Raw genomic sequence first — 19,067 nt, forward strand, 5'->3', positions numbered from 1 at the left:
GAAAAATATTTAAGCTCCAATAGCTTTTTAACTTGTATTGAAGAATTGCAAATTTTTTAACACTAATAACTATGAGAACACCTGTGAGTCAATGTTTCTTTTGAATTGAAAATAACTAGATGCATTGTCTCAGAATATTACTCCATAATAGTTTTAATAACTATTCTGCATGACAAAATGTAACAGCAGTGCTCTGAAGCTGACTATAAATATATTTAAATTTGCATTCAATTTATCATAAATCAAAATATAATGTTAATAATGGTGGTTAAATTCTTAAGCTTTTAGCAAAATAAATTGCATAGGAATAACAGCTGCCCTCATTTCTTTTTACTTCAAAAACAGTTGTCTATTCAAGAAAGTGTTTTGTTCACAAAGTCAAGGATAAAGTTTCTTCAGTGCTAGATTGACACTATCATGCTCAATGTCTCTACTGAGTCATTAAATATTTCTGGTTTCAGGATTTGCATATTTATAAGGAAAATCACATGCAAAGAAATACCTTAATGATCTTTTAGATGGTTCAGTGAGAAGGAGGCTAGGATTTTTAACTTTATTAGAATAAAATCTTGATTGTTCCTCCTAACAATACAGAAACAATAGCTCTCTGTATCTGGTATTGACCAACTATAAACTAACTAGAATTGTTATTAACTATATTTTACTCCCATGCTTTACCAGAATAGGAAAGTGACCATAGAAACTGCCCATGCCAAGATCACTGAGATTCTTTTAAATACAACTTTTGATGGAATTTTCTCCAGACTCATTAAGTTTGATTTCTATGACTCCTACAGTAACAGTGTTCTAATACCAGTCTGGGGATCTCAAATTCAAAGTCTTAAAGAGTCCAAGCAGGTAATATAAGTGATTAAAATCAGGTTTGAGGACTGGGTAATATGGGAACTGTGGTCCACTGGAGAGCACATGTTCACTTTAAATGGGAAAAGTGCTGCTCAGCTCCAGCTGGTCCTTTCCATACAAGAAGCCAGGCAATATTGCCAGACGGGATGTTTCAGGAGACCCAAACCCCTAATACTTATATTAACTTCGTAAACAACTCTTCTGACTAAATAAAGTATATCAGTAGGCCAGATTCACCCGGAGGGCTACTGGTTTGCATCTGAAAGTGTAATCATTCTTTGGAGTAATGACCCTGAGTTACTAAAAGTTCCAAATGATTTAAAAAAAAAAAAAAAAAAGGAATAAATATAGTATGAAATACTCTTCATATTGTTCTAAGTCAGAAAACTGCTCGTATGTTTTAGAACATTCCTTAATAATGTCGGTACAAACAGATAAATCAGAATATTACATTTCTAAAATATTCTTGTAAATGACTACCTAGATAGGCCAATATAAATAAATTGATTGATTAATTGATCGATCAATTGATAGATGTTGGAAACAAATTGAACTTTGGCTCTGTCTCCTTTTCCTTGAATAACAAGCATAATAATAAGATATTATATGAAATTGTTGTATAGACTACTATAAAGCCCTTGACAGGAGTGAAGCTAATTATAGAAATGCTAAATAAGTATAAATAAGTGATGTTGCCCATGTGGAAATCTGTGTTTTCTATATTTTATGGTATAATTACCTAGATTAAGGGGAATTGAGATTGCTGGAAAATAAAAAAGAAAACAGGTTTGTTCTTAAAAGCAGCTTTAATAAAAGCAGCTCTTTAAAATGCAAAATTAAATAACTATTCTTGATTGGTTTGGGGTTCATAGGGTATACAGTGGGTTAGATTGAATTTTGTATTTTCAGCTAGGGATTTGGAATTTTGGAAATACTATTTCATTTACCATGAGAGAGAATGGTTTTAATTTTGCTTTTAATTCTGATCAAATGTATATCTAAAATTAAACAAGTATGGCACTATTTTATTGTAATTACCACAATTATAGTAATTCTTATTATTTGTAAGGATAGATTTCTTTAAGAAAAAAAACACCCTCCTTTATCTGTTGGTCTAAGTTAAGTATAAAAAGTATTCATGATTCCTGCTCAGATTTATTTTTTAAATGATAAAGAGCTTTTCTTATGTCACTCTAGGATTTGGAATAATTCCAGAATTTGAAATAGTTCTAAACAGTGAGTAATATCAATAACTATGTTTTGGAAATCTGCTCACAGCTTTGCCGTCTTTTTTCTGATCCAGTAACTCAGAAATTTGTTTGTACAGTTTAACTCAGCTTTGTCCAGAATTCATTGATTATCACACCGTACATATTCACATTTAAATTATAAAAATGATACATACGAGTTTTCAGTGTGCATATTGAGATTTATTCTGTATTTTATCAATATCTTATAAGCTAATGTATTCAAATAGGATAATGGAATTTTTTAGGGTAATGGAATTTTTAAATTTGTGTAGGAATATATACTTTTAAAGAAAATTTTTAAGAATCCTGGAGAATGTAATTATTATCAAAATAATCTACATTTTCTGCTGATTAGATTATGTGGAGTATTGTCTTCTGCTTTAATCAACAAAACCCAATATTTTAAGATAAGTATTTGGGAAATTTTTTCTTCTCTCTTGTACTGAATTCTGAGATATCCGCATAGCCTCATCAAATTTGAAGTTACCTTCAGGCTGTCCAATAACTGTATACATTATTTAAGTATATAATTGAAGGCAATTCTTAAGTCAATGAACTAATTTTTTACCAGGACATTTATCATATGGTTACAGATATTGTTTAGAGCCATATTAAGGACACAATAAATATAAATGGATAGCAGCTCTGGACAGAATATGCCAAGAACTTCCATTGGCACTGGCTACTGAAATTTTCGGTAGAGGAAATAAATTACTAGACGGAAGTAAAAATACTTCCAATAACTAAGAAAATCATCTCAATGATAAAGGAGTTTCTCTTTTTTTATCCCATTTTATTACCCCATTTTAACTGTTCATCACAACAGGTAAGAAATACAAGAATTTTTAGAATTCCTTATGTGGTGTGAGATACTTATTACTATAAAGGAAGAACTTAAGACATTTATGAGAATTCACAGAAAAAAAATTTGATAAAAAGATTCACTCAATTTCTAGGTGATAATTATAAATTTTTAGGTTGAAGGTTCACAGTGTTCATAATACGTATTATTTTTAGGGGCGCCTGGGTGGCTCAGTCGGTTAAGCCTCCGACTTCAGCTCAGGTCACGATCTCGCGGTCCCCCTCGAGTTCGAGCCCCGCGTCGGGCTCTGGGCTGATGGCTCAGAGCCTGGAGCCTGCTTCCGATTCTGTGTCTCCCTCTCTCTCTGCCCCTCCCCCGTTCATGCTCTGTCTCTCTCTGTCTCAAAAATAAATAAAAGGTTAAAAAAAATATATGTATTATTTTTAATTATTGTATAAACTAGAACTTCATGTGTGATTATAGTACTTTAAAAATGCCCATACTTTGGGGAGTAAAATTTTCAAGTAAGTTTCAAATGTCCCAGTGTTAACTCCTTCATTGGAGAGAATAAAATTGTCTAAATGTTAATACAAGTAATTATTTTTAAGTTAAAAAGATTATGGTATATTATTCATTTTTGTTCAGTTCCAAATACGATTTCTCGATGTTCTCTCTGAACCCAAATTTGCAATAAAAATAAAGCATATCTGTTCTGTCAGTCACCTTCACCTGATTGGTGCCTATGAGTCAACGCTCCCAGGTTGGAGCTGAAAGAGGCAATTTAACCATTCTTGCCTGTCATATTGCTTCAATTGTGCTCAAAATAAAACCCATGGTGACTGAAAAATTACAGTGTCCTGTGCAAAAGTGACACACCCTAACTGTTGCTTGAACAGCAAAAGCAAATGCATGTACAGGCAGAAATTTTTATTGAGATTTATTCTGTCATGTATAATAAAAGATTATTTCAGAACTCTATTTTTACTTACAGCATAATAAAGCTCTTGTATTTTTAGACACATGTGGAGCACAGTGTGACAAGCAGAGTTAAAGCCCATTGATTTTCCTGGCATATTTCCATATGTTGTGGTACAGCTGGCACTTGGATAGATTCAAATCCCATTCGGCCATTAACACTCTGTGAGACCTGGAGCGAGCGTTGTCATTCTTCGGTTTTCTCACTCAAAAAGAGAGCAAGCCAGATGGTGTTCAAGTCTCATGTATCTCTTGTGTCGAGTCTAGATCATCCTAATTTTAACATTTAAGTAACACCTAATGTAAACTTGGAACACTTAATCTAAACTCCAAAGAATATGAACTAGATCATAATTTATAATTTTGAAAAATGAATGCTTAGTATTTTTTACTTTTTACCCAACAATATAAAGCATATTTATATTATTATTTGAATAAACCATTTAATTCTTTAGGTTAGCTATTGACAATTTCTAAAAACAAAAACTACCTAGTAGCCTTTCGTCTGTGTTTTCTTCCTCCTTGGGATAATTTTGAGGTGGGTTTCTGGACTCTGATCTTCATGAGGGTGAAGATTATGTGGGAATCATTTCTGCATGCATTAGCCAAAAATAGTAATTCTTCTCGGTGCGAATTATGTATTGCTTTAGATTAAATAAAATAACTCATTAGCTTAAAATTTACAGTTACTTCAGAAGTAACTTAAGGATTCACAAAAGTAGAATAAAGTTGAGGTAAAACCATTGATTCAACAAACATCTTCTGAGTATCTTACTTGTCTATGCCTAATGCCAGTGTTGAGCCCAGAGCTGGTATATATAGTAAGTGCTCACTAAATGTTAGAAAGAATGGCCGGATGAGTAAACGAATGTAAGAATAATATATGTAGAATATAGCATTATGTTTAAGAGTGCAGTCTCTGGAACCAGACAGTTGAGTTTGAGTCCTGGCACTCCTGCTTACTATCTTGTGTGTGTGTGACCTTGGACAAGTTATTTAGCCTCTCTGTACCCAGTTTTCTCATCTATAAATTTGTGATGATAATAATAGTTTCCTCATAGGAGTGTTTGAGAATTAAATAAATTAAAACTATCAAAGCAATTATAACAGTGACACATAGTAAGCACTGATAAATATTTGCTAAATAAACAATGAGAAAGGGGGCATCTGGGTGGCTTAGTCAGTTAAGCATCTGACTTTGGCTCAGGTCATGATCTCACTGCTCGTTGAGTCCAAGCCCTAGGTCAGGCTCTGTGCTGACAGCTGACAGCTCGCAGCTCAGAGCCCGGAGCCTACTTCAGATTCTATCTCTGTCTCTCTGTCCCTCCCGTGCTTGTGCTCTGTATCTCTGTCTCCCTCTCTCTCTCTCTCAAATATAAACATAAAAATTTTTTTAAGAAATATTAACTACAGCTTTAAAGGCAAAATTTATATGTGAAACACCAATACTTAACGAAGTCCTGCACTACTAACTTAGAATTGCTAGGAATGAGGACTGGGTTGGTAACTCAACTGGAGCCAACTGATCAGGACCCTGTCCATGTTTCTCATTTGCAGACCTTTCTATCACTGGTTGGTGTCTTGGGAAAGGGGGGAGGGAATTTGAATCTAGTCTGGAGTAACACTCAGACATTACTACATGAGATCATGTCTTAACCCATCTAGCCTAAGGTTATAAGCAATAAATATTTTTCTCTTATAACTTTAAAAGCTATTTAGCCATTCTATTTAAAACAGGGAAAACAGGGAGGTTCTTCTGAGTCTAATGAAATGATAACTTATTGGTCATACCTGGGCGATCCCTAGACGTGCCAATTAGGAGTGGGAGTGATCTAGGACTAAATTTGTATTCTCCCCAGATGTATGACCCCTGATCAGCAGGGTCATACTGCTAACATGGGAATAAATATGTCTGTCTGATTTTGTGGAGGGTAGTTAGAAGTTCCTCTGTACTGGTCAGTTCGATATTTGAGTATCAGTTTCCAAGGGTGTTTCCAAGGGTAACGGCTTTTCAAATGTTATCGAAATGAGTATCAAAATGTTATATACTCTTTTTGAGCATTTTAGATACTCAATAAGTCATTTTATCTTCTAGTCTTTGAGGAATTAAGATATAAAAATAATCTTTTACATAATAGAATAAGATGTATAGTCAGCTGTGCTCTGTTTCATTAAAATTTTGATTTCTCTGATATACTAAATTTTAAAAACATAGTTTCACCTGCTTTAGAGTGGCTAAATGTCTTCAATTTATAAGAGAAGAGATACTTATTGTCTACAGAGTCTTGGGTTAAAGATGGGTTAAAATGTGATCTGATTTAGCAATTCCTGATTGTCACTCCACACTGGATTTAAATATAATTTCTTCCTTAAATTATGCCTGACATTCCCACTTTAAAAAGCAACTGAACAGCAACGTGATATATTTTGGACTAGATTTTTTATATATATAGGGGCAGAACAAAGATTTCATAAGACTTTATAACTAAATCGATAAAAATATTTGCTCACATCTCACTATATGCTTTAACTGTGCATTATTGAAGATAGAACCTAAATATAATGTGTGGGCCCTAGAAGGTGGAAGAGTTAGCTTAAGTGGAAGGAAGACGGAAACTTCTTAGTGAAAATTAGTGCAATGTTTTCTGTGTCAGCACAGAAGCAGAAATGAGTGCAGCATTAGGCAACTGCATGGCTACGTGTGATGGAAAACTGTGGTGACATGTACAGATGGACAGAAGAGTTTAGTGACATCTCTTAATTTAGTATCTGAAATTCTTTACTCTTTGATATCTTTAGCATTTACTTGACACTTAAACCAGGTGTTGCCTTGGGTTATTTTGTCTCTGTGCTTCTTTTAGCAAACTGAGTTATAAGTGGTTTTGGAAAAAATACCATGTCTTAGATTTCTTTAGAGTTGGCATAGCATTGACTCCAGTGTCTCGTACATGGTAGATGCACAAATATATATTTGTTACTTGGTTGACATCTGTAGATGTCTAAAACATTTATTAGGAAGTTCTGTTTTGTCACCAGCAAATATTTATTGAATACCAGAATTACTTATGAGACTTACCAGATGCAACATAAACATTATTATTTAATTATCCCTACATTACTAGGAGCATTCATTCATATAATGAATTTCTTGAAATCACTTCTTCGGTAACTTTTTCTTTAGAGCTATTTAGTGCCCAATATCAGGTACTAACTAAGCTGCTGAAGTGCACTGACAAAATGAACTATCCAAGTTCCGTGAGAAGAGAACCCACAATTGTAATAGGATTTCTATAGTGGAGATATAATAAAACCCTGAGAAAACACTATAATTTGCATTCAAAAACTCATGTCTAGTGCAATGTTGCCATGTCGTTAGGTTCATTAAGTGATCTGGGTAAACCTGTGACAGCCACCAGTCTTGCTACGTGAGCCCAAATGCCCAGATTCCAGTTGCAATTTGGTGCTACCTGGCATCGGTTGTTTGGTAAAAATACCAAAAATGAAGGCGATTCTGAATTCTGTGGCTCACTGAGACCTTCAGTATAGTGGCAGAATCCAAGTATCTCTTTGTTGGTTTTCCCAGCCCATGGTAGAGGATTGGGCAAACTACCCTGTTTCTCAAAATGAGCTCAAGAGTCTTGCCACCCACACCACATCCCCCTTCCAGAAGAGAATTTGAGCCCATCATGCCAGCAGGTGCTAGGCAGAAAATGGGAGCAAATTGGCAATCGTGTTATATCTAATTTCACATTATTGTGGAACATATTGCTGCAAAGTCTTACTGGGGATACAGTTGACATCATGGAAAGCATGTCAAAATTACCTGAGCTGGTGAGAGAGAGATTGGGGAAGTCTTCCCAGAAGAATTCTTGTTCCAGCAATGACTTAATTATGGTGGCTTGCCAAGTGGCCACGTGAAGAAGGGTGTTTATGAGAGAGAAGAAAAGTGGATGTCAAGGCGCAGGAAGCTGAAAGTATGTAGGTATTTTAGAGCACTACATGTATTTCTACAGCACAAAGTTTGAGAGCTAAGGGAGAAGGAGACGGAGTTGAAATGCTAGGCATGGGTCAGAGCATAATTCATCTGTAGGCCATGCAATGGTTTCTGTCTTGTTTTATAAACGAAGGAGCCATTAAAGAAATTTTTTGCAGAAGTTTTACAGGTAAGAGATCATCATAAAACTGAGTTTTCTCGTCTTTGAAACAGAAATGATAGTCCTTCATATGGTTATGTGGATTAGAGAGAAAGTATGTGAAGTATTTTGCATAAAGTCCAGTATAAAGTATTAGATAAGTAGCAGCCATTAACATTATTATATTAGTATTAATGTTATTGTAACTGATGATTGGAGGGGCAAGGCTAGAGGCTTGTAGCTAGCAGTTTTCTAAACTTATAAACATTTTCTGTTTTGGTTACAAATTCATATATACATTCAAATAATTTTGAAAATTTTTCATTTTCCTTTTCTGTTTTTTTATTTTTTTAATTTTATTTTTTATTTTTTAAAATTTACATCCAAATTAGTTAGCATATAGTGCAACAGTGATTTCAGGAGTAGATTCCTTAGTTCTCTTTACCCATTTAGCCCATCCCCCCTCCCACAAACCCTCCCATAACCCTCAGTTTTTTCTCCATATTTATGACTCTCGTCTGTTTTGTGCCCCTCCCTGTTCTTATATTATTTTTGCTTCCCTTATGTTCATCTGTTCTGTGTCTTAAAGTCCTCATATGAGTGAAGTCATATAATACTTGTCTTTCTCTGACTAATTTTGCTTAGCATAATACCCTCCAGTTCCATCCACGTAGTTGCAAATGGCAAGATTTCATTCTTTTTGATTGCCGAGTAACACTCCATTGTATATATATACCACATCTTCTTTATCCATTCATCCATCAGTGGACATTTGGGGTCTTTCCATACTTTGGCTCTTGTTGATAGTGCTGCTATAAACATGGGGGTGCAGGTGTCCCTTCGAAAGAGCACACCTGTATCCCTTGGATAAATACCTAGTAGTGCAATTGCTGGGTCGTAGGGTAGTTCTATTTTTAGTTTTTTGAGGAACCTCCATACCGTTTTCCAGAGTGGCTGCACCAGCTTGCATTCCCATCTTTTCTGTTTTTTCATGTGATATAATTAGAACCAAGATAAATGCATTTTAATGTTTTTGTTATTTTCTTATATAGAATAATCATGTTATATATTACTCAAGCTTAATAGTCTTAGTAAAAAACTCTGCAACTTTCTCTTTGGGTCATTTTAGAATTTCTGTCTTCTGTGATAGAATTATATTGCATTCCATAACATTCATCCCCTTAAGTTTACTGTTGAAGAACTGAGACCAGAGATTAAATTTTTTGTCTAAAGACAGATGCCATATAGTCCTACACTCAGAACTCTGGTTTCATAAGCCTACATCCTTACATATTAACCTAATTTTGCTAATCATTTAAAAACCTAGAACTATCCTGTAATGGCCAAAATACTTGAATTTCCACCCTACCTTTTTTCTGACCTACTATTATAAGAGGACATGAAAGCAAAAATGTGGATTGGATAGGCAGAGATAAAATGAACCTCTGATTGGGGGGTTTATAAAATCCCTGACTGAGGCAAATAGGATGGGTGAGCAGAATTACCACAATGTAGCACCATGCCTCTGAAGAGAGGTAGAGTAGCAGTTACTTCTAGGCAGGTAGTAAATGCAAGTCTTTTAACTGGGCAAAACAAAAGGAGTGTCCTGAATGTCATTTACCAATCAGCAAATGAAGGCTTACTATCTTTTCACATAACGTATAGTCGTACTAGGTAAGTCTTAGCCAGCGATTCTCAAAATATGGTTGCTGGACCTACAGCAGCAGCATCTCCTGGGAACTTGTTGGAAATGCAAAAATTCAGTCACCTCTCCAGGTTGGTGGATCAAAAACTCTGGGAATGGGGCAGAGTAATCTGTTTTACTCCAGAGATTATTCTGATGCAGGCTAAAGTTTGGCAACGCCTACTCTAAGCTGAGTGGAATTTGTTGCCATCTTCTTGAAGTATTGGTAAAGTATGGTGGCTGAGAGCGTGTGTTCTAGAATCAGACTGCTCAAATACCAGCTTTATGACTTACAAGCAATGAGACCCTAGGCAAGCCTTGTAACCTCTCTGTACTTCACATTCTTCTTGTATGCTTATAATAGTTTCTATTTCATAAGTTATTCTGAGGAATATTTCGAGTACAATATATTTGAAAGTCCTGAGGTGGAAAAGTTCTTGGCATTTCTCAGGAATTTAAAAGAGGCTTCTGTGGTTGAAAAGTAGTTTATAAAGAAAACTGAGATGACGTAAAAGAGGAAGTCCATTATGCAAAGTCTTGTAGGATCTTGGAGAAAGAGGATGGGGTCCTGAGTTCCTTGGAAGAACTGACATTTGCAAGGAGAAGGGGCACTTTTTTTGTTATGAGAGCAAAAAGAAAAGTGTACAAAAGCAATTAGGTTTCTAGGCTATCAGTTGGAAGATAAGGGAATTTCTTCTAATAGCTTCTATTTTATGGATTTTGGATTTTTCCCAAGAATGATGAGAAAACATTGAAAAATTTTAGCAGAAGAGTGATAAAACCCAATTCATGTTTTAGAAAAAAATCACTGTGGCTGGTGTGTGGAAAATGGAACATATTGCATAGTTTTATCATGTTATTCTTTATGTCTTTCGGATTTATAATAATAGTAGGAAAACTTGAAACACTATAGACTGAACAATTTCCTAATTTCCCTTCCTATGTCTACTCCAATTCCTCTGATTTCCTAACCTTCAAAGACCAGCAGGGTGCATACTCTGAGACATCATTCCAGAGCAGAAATCCGCAATCTTTGTGGGACTGACTTGGAATCCAGGAAGGAAAAAAAAAGTTTAGATTTCTAACAAGGTGAAAGTGTTTTTTAAAATGTTCCAAGGAAGATTATGTATGACCAAGCACATCGTGTCAAAATAGTACTGTCCTTTTAATCATTAAAGGAGATTAAAATCTCTTCGTGGTGATTTCCGAGTGACATATAAAACAAACTCATACTTGAATCACAATGACTGGAACATTGTCTACATGCACAAATACAAGCTAAGCAAATATTCTAAGTTAACTCAGGTATTTGCATGTTTTTACATGAAAGAATAGCAAAATTTTCTTTAGTGGTGAATAAAGGGATAATCTTGGGAAATTTAATACAGTATTCATCTAATTAGGCAAGAAAAGTATATTTTAACAAAAAATAAAGGATTACCTGGCATAAAAGTATTTTGTTTTCCACATGAAATGCCTACATTCAACTTAAAATATGCAGGTTTAAGTCTTAAGCTAGATACAGCACTTACACTTCACAAAATAATTTACACATTATTACACTTTAAAGCTCCCTGGGAATTTTGCTCTATGACTCCTATTATCTTGTTTTTCTAAATTTATTAACTAAGACTATAAACCATGGCCCTTGAAAAGAAGCACATTCATTTTATACATATGTACATACATCCTGGTCAGTGTTTTATGTGATGATCAGCCAAGTGTGGCCACAAGAGGAGACGCAGGAGAAGCTCAGGAAAACAGAGTTGCTTATAATAAGTCCCAGGAACCACGAGGCGTGTCACGCCAGGTAGGGCCGCATGGGAGAGCAGCAGTGTAGGCAGGAGGCAGAAGGGGCAGGAGTCAGGCAAGAGTTAAGGCCTGAGCCTTTATTTGGGGGCTGGAAGGACGAGATAGGGCAGAGTAACCAGTTTGAGATTGGCAAACTTGAGGAATTCCTTCTGGCGGGGCTTTGGGCTCTAGAAGTGGACTTCTATTGCCTGGTACCTGGCACTGGAACGAATTAGGGCCGGGAAAGTATGGGCTTAATGTGAATAAGCCAAATAGAGGAGCTAGGCCTCGGAATTTGGCTAATTTGCGTATCAAAGGCATGTCTGCTATCCCTGACAATTGGCTAGCCTCAGGAAAAGCGAGGTCTTTCCAGCCAGGAAGATTTTTAAGTTGTCAAAACATCGAAATGTCCTGAAAAAATATAAACAGTACACATACGTATGCATATACACACTCACACAAATAGACAATTTTTAATGCCCACTAAAAAACGGAGTTAAAAAATATTTTAAAATTTCACTTGGAGCTTTGTTGTTTAGGCATTTTTAAATATCTGTAACTGTGGCCTGTCGGCATGTACTCTTGAAAGAAAGACCCCTTCTTGTTTTTTTTTTATTTCTAAGCCCAGAGCCCTCTTTTTCTCCCAAGCAAGCAACAGGCCTGAAACACTGTTTCAGAAAACACAATGTGCTTCTGTTCCCTGACATTTCCAAAGCTTGTGGCCCAGTCTCCTGTGCCCTGCTGTAAAGACGATAGATGGTAAAAAAAGAAAAGGGCGTGTCTTTTCCAAGCAATAATTCAGAGCTCATTAAGAAGAATAATGTGACATAAAGCCACAAATTCTAGGAACCTGGAACAGTGGTGCCCTACAAATCATTCTACCTAACAGTTGCTAAGAAAGGTAAAAAAAGGGTAAGAAACTACTGGTCTTTTCTTGGTTATTGTCAGCCAGCTCTAAGGAAAACATACCCAACTTTAATAAAAGCATTGCTGTTTCAAAATATAAAGGAAGAATGTATGGATATTATACATTTAGCCTCTTGGGAAAAAATTGTGGACTGAGTTTTGGGTGTTTTTTTTTTTAATCCCATGGGACTCCAGAAATTGTAGTAGATTCTTCTGTGAATTTGAAACTTTGATTTGATTAGCTATGGAAGTTATATGGATAATGAATAATTAGATTTCATCAAGGTAAATAAGTTTAAAGCATGTCCTCACTCTGAAATGCTGCATATTTGTAAAATTTGGATTTGATTTGTAATCAAGCTTTCAAAAAACTCAGAGCATCCACTATTTTTCAAAATATGGGACTAATGTCTTTGGTACTTTGTAGTCTGAGGAAATTAATATCCTTAAGATGTAGCCATTCATACACTTTTATAGATTGTGAAACACAGCATCTAGTCATTTTATCTGGGTAAAAATTGCAGTCCAGAAATATTTTCATAATGTCTGATTTGAGCTAGGTAAGTTGTAGTCCAAGAATATTTTCATATTATGGTTTAGCTTTCTGTATTATTTTTAAAGTCATAATGTCAATTTTTATTTAGTGTAATCATTTCAGTAGTGCAAAATAGTCATCATCTGTTAAATGCTCTACAAACTTGATACACATAGAGTTGGAGCAAGAATAAATCAAAGCTCTCAATTTTTTTAGTTTCACAAAATCTTAACTATTTGTGTTCCTTTGATATTGATAAGAATGGTGGAAAATGTAAACTGATGCTTGAAGCTATAGGCCAGTAAGGATACCTCCTGATATTTGTCATCGACCTTTTTATGGTATAGCAAATACTGTGTAATCATGTAATAAAATCAGAAGAAGCCAAAATGGAAATGAGTTAGAGGGAAGTCTATTCCTGCCTAAAATATTTTCATATAAAAATACTTGGGTTTAGCTGAAAAGTATGGATGAAACAATAAAGCAATTTAAGGGGATGATACACATGATGAATTGATGGGTTAGAATTGTAAAGTTCATTCTGAACACTTGTGAAGGGAAAGATGTTCTTGCTTAAAAATCATACACCAAGGAAAATTGTGGGGAACAATAGGAAAAGCCGAATTAAAAAGAAAAAGAAAAAGACCATGAAGATTTGAAAGGAATTAATTAAAAAAAACCAGATTAACAGAGGTATTATAGTCATAAAAATTCAGAGGTTAAAGTCTATTAATAATCTCTAACCTTCTCATTTGCTGGGTTAGGAAAAGGAGGGCCAGTGAGCAAAGAAGCATAAAAGTTTAATGTGCTAAATCAAACTTTTTCACGTGAGTTCTTCAACTCATGTATTTTTCCATCTTGAAGAAATATTTTGTATCCATTTTTAACTTTCTGTTTAATCTTTCTCTCCCCTCAAGTTCTGATTTTGCCTAAAAAAAAAAAAAGTAATATACTAGTAATCCTTATTTCGTGACTGTTCGCTTCATTTTGATACTCCCGTGAGTTTACCATTTCTTTCTCCTCAATTTCAACGCTCTTCAAAATTGTATCCACCGTAATAGCTCCCACTCTGTTTCACCAAGTTTCTTTGTCAACTTGTTGGCTTCAGTAGCTGTTTTCTTAAAGGCCAGTTGTGTCCTCTTAAATTTTCAAATCTATAGACTTTCTTTATAAATTTGTCCCTATTTAAAGAAGAGAGTCATGTTCTTTCCAACATGACCTTTAATGTTATAAATAGAGATAAAATATTGGTCTGAATCCTAGATAATTTGGTGCACCACCTATGCAGTGTATGTCCTCACAGACTTAGGGCCACTCTGAGGCAATATCTGAATAGGCAGTTAAATAAGGGTAAGTAGGACAGGACATTTGTTGATCACATCCAGGCCTTATTCTCTCTTGACCTCGTCTTATGTTAGTATCCCTGCCTTCTCCAGTTAACATTGGTTTCATAAATTCCCTCTAACAACCGGGATTGTTTTGGCCTCAGGATATTTGCACTTGCTCTCCTCTCAGTTTAGATCACCCTTTCTTAGCATGACTAGCTTCTGCATTCAGGACTCAGCTCAGTCATCTCCTCTTCAGAGAGGCCTTCCTTGACCACCCTATTTAATGTTGTCCTTCCCCTAAACTTTCCAGTGCCTGTTATCATTATATTCTACCTTCTTTTCTTTTTTTAAAAAAATATTTATTGATTTTTGAGAGAGGAAGAGAGAGAGAGACAGAGCGTGAGCAGGGGAGGGCAGAGAGAGAGGGAGACACAGAATCCGAAGCAGGCTCCAGGCTCTGAGCTGTCAGTACAGAGCACGACGCAAGGTTCAAACCCATCAACAGTGAGATCATGACCTGGGCCAAAGTCAGACACTTAATCGACTGAGCCACCCAGGTACCCCTACCTTATTTTCTTTAGATCACATATCACCATCTAAAATTAGCATTTATTTTCTTATTTATTGTCTTTCCCCATGACAATAGGAATGAAAGTTGCATGAAAACAGGGTCATTCTCGGCCCTTTTCTCTGCTGTACTTCTAACTCCAAGAACTGCCACATAGTCAGTACAAAGTAAACATACACTAGATGAATGATCAAATCATGGAGGTAGCGACATGTTATAAAGGACCAAACCTCCAACTAAGAAATAAATCTTTTTTTCCCTTAAAGAAATCTTTCTTCTTTCTTTCTTTTTTTCTTTCTTTCTTCTTTCTTTCTTTCTTTCTTTCTTTCTTTCTTTCTTTCTTTCTTTCTTTCTTTCTTTTAAAGAAATCTTTAACATAGTAATACTTTAGACATTAGCAAGAAGTTGGGAAAGGAATTTTGGAGATTACAAGCCTTCATGGTGCTCCTTAAACCATACTAATTAAGTAGCAACCTGCTCTGTGAGCGCTGAGGCCCTACTTCCTTCCTTCCCCCAAAACTTAAAATCTTAAACACAGCTCTGTTACTAATGCCTATAGTCGAGGCAGATGTTTTTGGCTAAAAATACTTTGTTAATTAGCAAAATATTTCTCCCTAACTCTGGATATCACCTCTATGGCATAGACAAACATACATCCCCTCCAAAACATTTAGATACTATATTTAGATACTATAGTATATTAATTGAATGCATTTATATATAGTACTGTAATACTATTAAAAATGCTAAATTTTAAATTTCTGTCATTTCCAGAAATCAAAGAATTAGTATAGGAAACTCAGTTTTTACATACTCTTCAGAGGAAGATGTTTTTTTGAATTGTTAATTAAGGTTTCTTGACATTGGAGTTGGACATTGGAATTTCAATTGTAAACTAAGACCATGTCGTTGTGCAGCCATATTTGCATTATACATGGCTGATATTTGCCAGTAAATTAATTAAGAGAAACTATGTCATATCATTTTTTTATCTTTATATTTGTGGAGATAGATGTTAAATAAAAACATTGGTTGAATAAATGACTACTACTTTCCTACCCTAAAATTATAGATGGTCATTTGAGCAAATGAAATGAAGCTTATTATATCATAAATTAGGATAATAATAATTTCAAGTTCCACATTTTAGGAAAGGCATAGTATTTAATAAGGAAAAAATTTTTAATTAAGGGAACTTTGGACAGGAGCAGAGTTTATTACCCCTCTTTCCAGCACCCAAGGAACATGCCAGAATTCAAGAAATGACACTTTATAATCCAGACATCTGCCCAACGACAGACAACGGGGGAATCAAGAATGAGTGATCACAGTGGTAGGTACATGGCTAGTTGTTGGCACCTGCTCCAGAAACATAACAATGGGAAGGAAAATGAATTAAACCTTTCAAGGTGCTTATAATGTTTGAGAGCTTGGCCAGTCTCACTGGGTGTGTTTTCCCCTGCTCTACTATTATTATTATTGTCTTCTACCTTTTGAGCCCTACGCCCTCTGTTAGCACCACCTCCTAGCCCAAGATGTTATAAGTCCATCCATTCCTAGAAGTATCTGTCTACATCCTATCCAGAAGTACCTTTTCTATTCCTGAGCTGCAGTTCTCATACTCCACTGTATTAGCTGCTGGGCCTTCTGTAGCTCTGGCTGCAACATTCTGAATCCCTCCAGTCTCTCTCTAATACCTTGGCTAAGTCTCTCCTAACCACCTTCCCAGCTCTCAATATGGTGAAATATTTTTGACATACTATGTATTTTATTTACAGTGCTACTCTTGTGCCCTTACTCTCACACACTCAGGCTTTGTCTTTGTCCTGTGTTTGCTGTTTATTATTTTAAGCCAAACTACTTAGCTCTATTCATCCAAACTATTAATGAACACTTCTGGCCCTATGGCCTATAAACTTCATTTAATTTAATCACATACTCATATAACCCCTGATATTGCCATTTAAGTCTCTGAGGAATATCTACAAATATTTCTCTTACCTTTCATCACCTTTCTCCTAACGATTGACAATATACTAAATTTGCCTTTTAAAAAAATCTTTCTGAGTACAATTTTAACAATTATAATAATTATGTCATAAAATAGATCACTTGCACAGGCAATTTTACCTATTTTATTTTGAGGGTACTAAGTATACAGTTTTTCTAAAGTCAAAAATTAGAAAATATGTATAAGACAATATTCAGAAATATAGAAATGCTGCATCTCTTTCCAGAACTGAGCATCCTATATCAACACCCAAGATGATTGTGTGGTAATCTCTTGGGATTGGCTTGGGAGCCATGTTATACCTTTAGTCCATGGTATGAACAATGTGGATTGAATAATCTGACCTTTGTGAAAGAAAAACATATATTGGTCCTTGATTACTCTTTTCATTTAAATTTTTTTTTCTTATCGCTATGTATTTGGGGAGGAAAATAGAAAAAAAAAAAAGAATGGTTTTAAAAAGCAGAACTACCAACGAGAGAACACTGAAACTACTTTTAGTGCACTGTGCACAGTATATCCTTCTAGATCTTTTGCTGTGTAGATTTATACTTTTTTCCCCATAATAACATAATATTCTGAACATATAATTTTATTTTTCATATTCCCTTTATTTGCCTCTTGTGCAGGGAAATCACAGATCATCTCACAAATCCAGGTTTCCGTAACTGCATAGTTTAGCAAGGATAGATAGATAGATAGATAGATAGATAGATAGATAGAAGAAAGAAAGAAAAGGAAGGAAGGAAGGAAGGAAGGAAGGAAGGAAGGAAGGAAGGAAGGAAGGAAGGAAGGAAAAGAAAGAATGGATAGCCTATGGGGTTTGAATTGATCTGTGACCCCTAGCAGTAGGGTAAATCCATATTTGGTATGTGGACCAGCCAAAGCTAGCTGCAAATATCTGCTTCCTTTATCCCTCCCCCTATATCAAAAACATATTTGATTTCAATAGATACTTATTTACAACAGCATTTTCAAAGGTACACTCTATTTTATTGATGAACATAACTTACTTAAATACCCTTAACTATTGGACACTTGTGGGATTTTCCCTTGGGTGTATGAGTGTGTTGTTATAGTCAATTCTGCAGCAAATATTATTGCTAAATCTGTACACATTCTAAGTTTTCCTTTAGGATGTACCTAAAAGTAGAATCAATAGTTTAAAAACTAGGCTGGTTTTTTTTAAGGTTTTTGATACATATTGCCAGCTAGTCCTTCAGAAGTCCATCACTGAGACCCCCACGAGCATTGTTGGAAATTTACTGTATCACCAGATCCTTAGAAATGGTCTTTTTTAAAGTAATTGATAATGTAATAGACCTGTGCTTTCTTAACTACACTGAGCATTCCAAATGATCACCCATGTTTACAGACTTTTTCTTACAGCAAGGTACTCCATGAATCAAGAGGCACAAAACTTTAAACATTTTGTTTGATAGCTTGCTTGCTTGCTTGTAGGTGTAGGTGATGAGGAGCAGGGAAAGTCCAGGAAACCAGTAGTGATACCCTAGCCTCAGTCTCCTTCTTCTCAAAACATAGCACTGGAGGGCAACTATTCAAAACTCATTCCTGGTGATCTCGAAGTTTCTAGAAGATGAAGAATAGATCCATCTTACAAAACTTTTAGTAACCCTTTATTGTAGATAATGCATTATCAAAGTTGTTAGGTTGAAGAGGAGTATACTTCCGTAGAACCAAATTGTCATTAAAATATTTATCTACAAACTGATTTATCAGCTCTAGTTAGTATTTTATTGTATCCTGCTTAATTTTGGACAAGTTCTTTATAACTTTTATATGCAACTGTGAAAATTAAAAATGCAAAAATTATAAGGTACAGTAAACAGTATTTTGTGAGTGTATCTTTTTCTTCCTTGGTAGATATTAGCTTAAGTGGCTCTGTTAGAAAGGCATATGCTTGAGAGAAAGATGCCTACATGACAGGAGTACTAGGTTATTCTGACATGTTATATGGAGTATGTTATTATTTTGAAAGCCTGAGTTTCAAACTAAACTTTAACTTTTAAAGGCTATGCCATGCCTTTTCTGATGACAGCATATTATGAAAATCATAGGTTGCATTTCTGTGTTTATTTGCCCACAATCCACAGAATAAGAAACATCATAAGGCAGCAAAGCATTTAATAGTTTAAGGGAACCTTACAGATATGCCAGTTCAAGATGTTTAATGGATGCCCAATGGATGATGGTGGTGGT

At 35.1% G+C, this 19,067-nt stretch overlaps 1 protein-coding gene across 5 annotated transcripts in view; it reads left to right on the forward strand.

The window, feature by feature from the left end:
• The window catches only part of RIMS2 (regulating synaptic membrane exocytosis 2), a 601,992-nt gene that overhangs the window by 491,712 nt on the left and 91,213 nt on the right, over positions 1–19,067 (forward strand). Inside the window, exon 1 of one of the 5 annotated variants that reach the window (XM_042972684.1) lies at positions 12,315–12,400. The exons of the other annotated variants lie outside the window; for them this stretch is intronic. The gene's annotated coding sequence lies outside the window, so the exon portion shown is untranslated. Of the gene's footprint in view, positions 1–12,314; positions 12,401–19,067 lie in introns of those variants that run through there. 5 annotated transcript variants of the gene reach the window in all.

The sequence above is a fragment of the Panthera tigris genome, chromosome F2, assembly GCF_018350195.1.
Source record: "Panthera tigris isolate Pti1 chromosome F2, P.tigris_Pti1_mat1.1, whole genome shotgun sequence".
In the NCBI taxonomy this organism is placed as follows: Eukaryota; Metazoa; Chordata; class Mammalia; order Carnivora; family Felidae; genus Panthera; species Panthera tigris.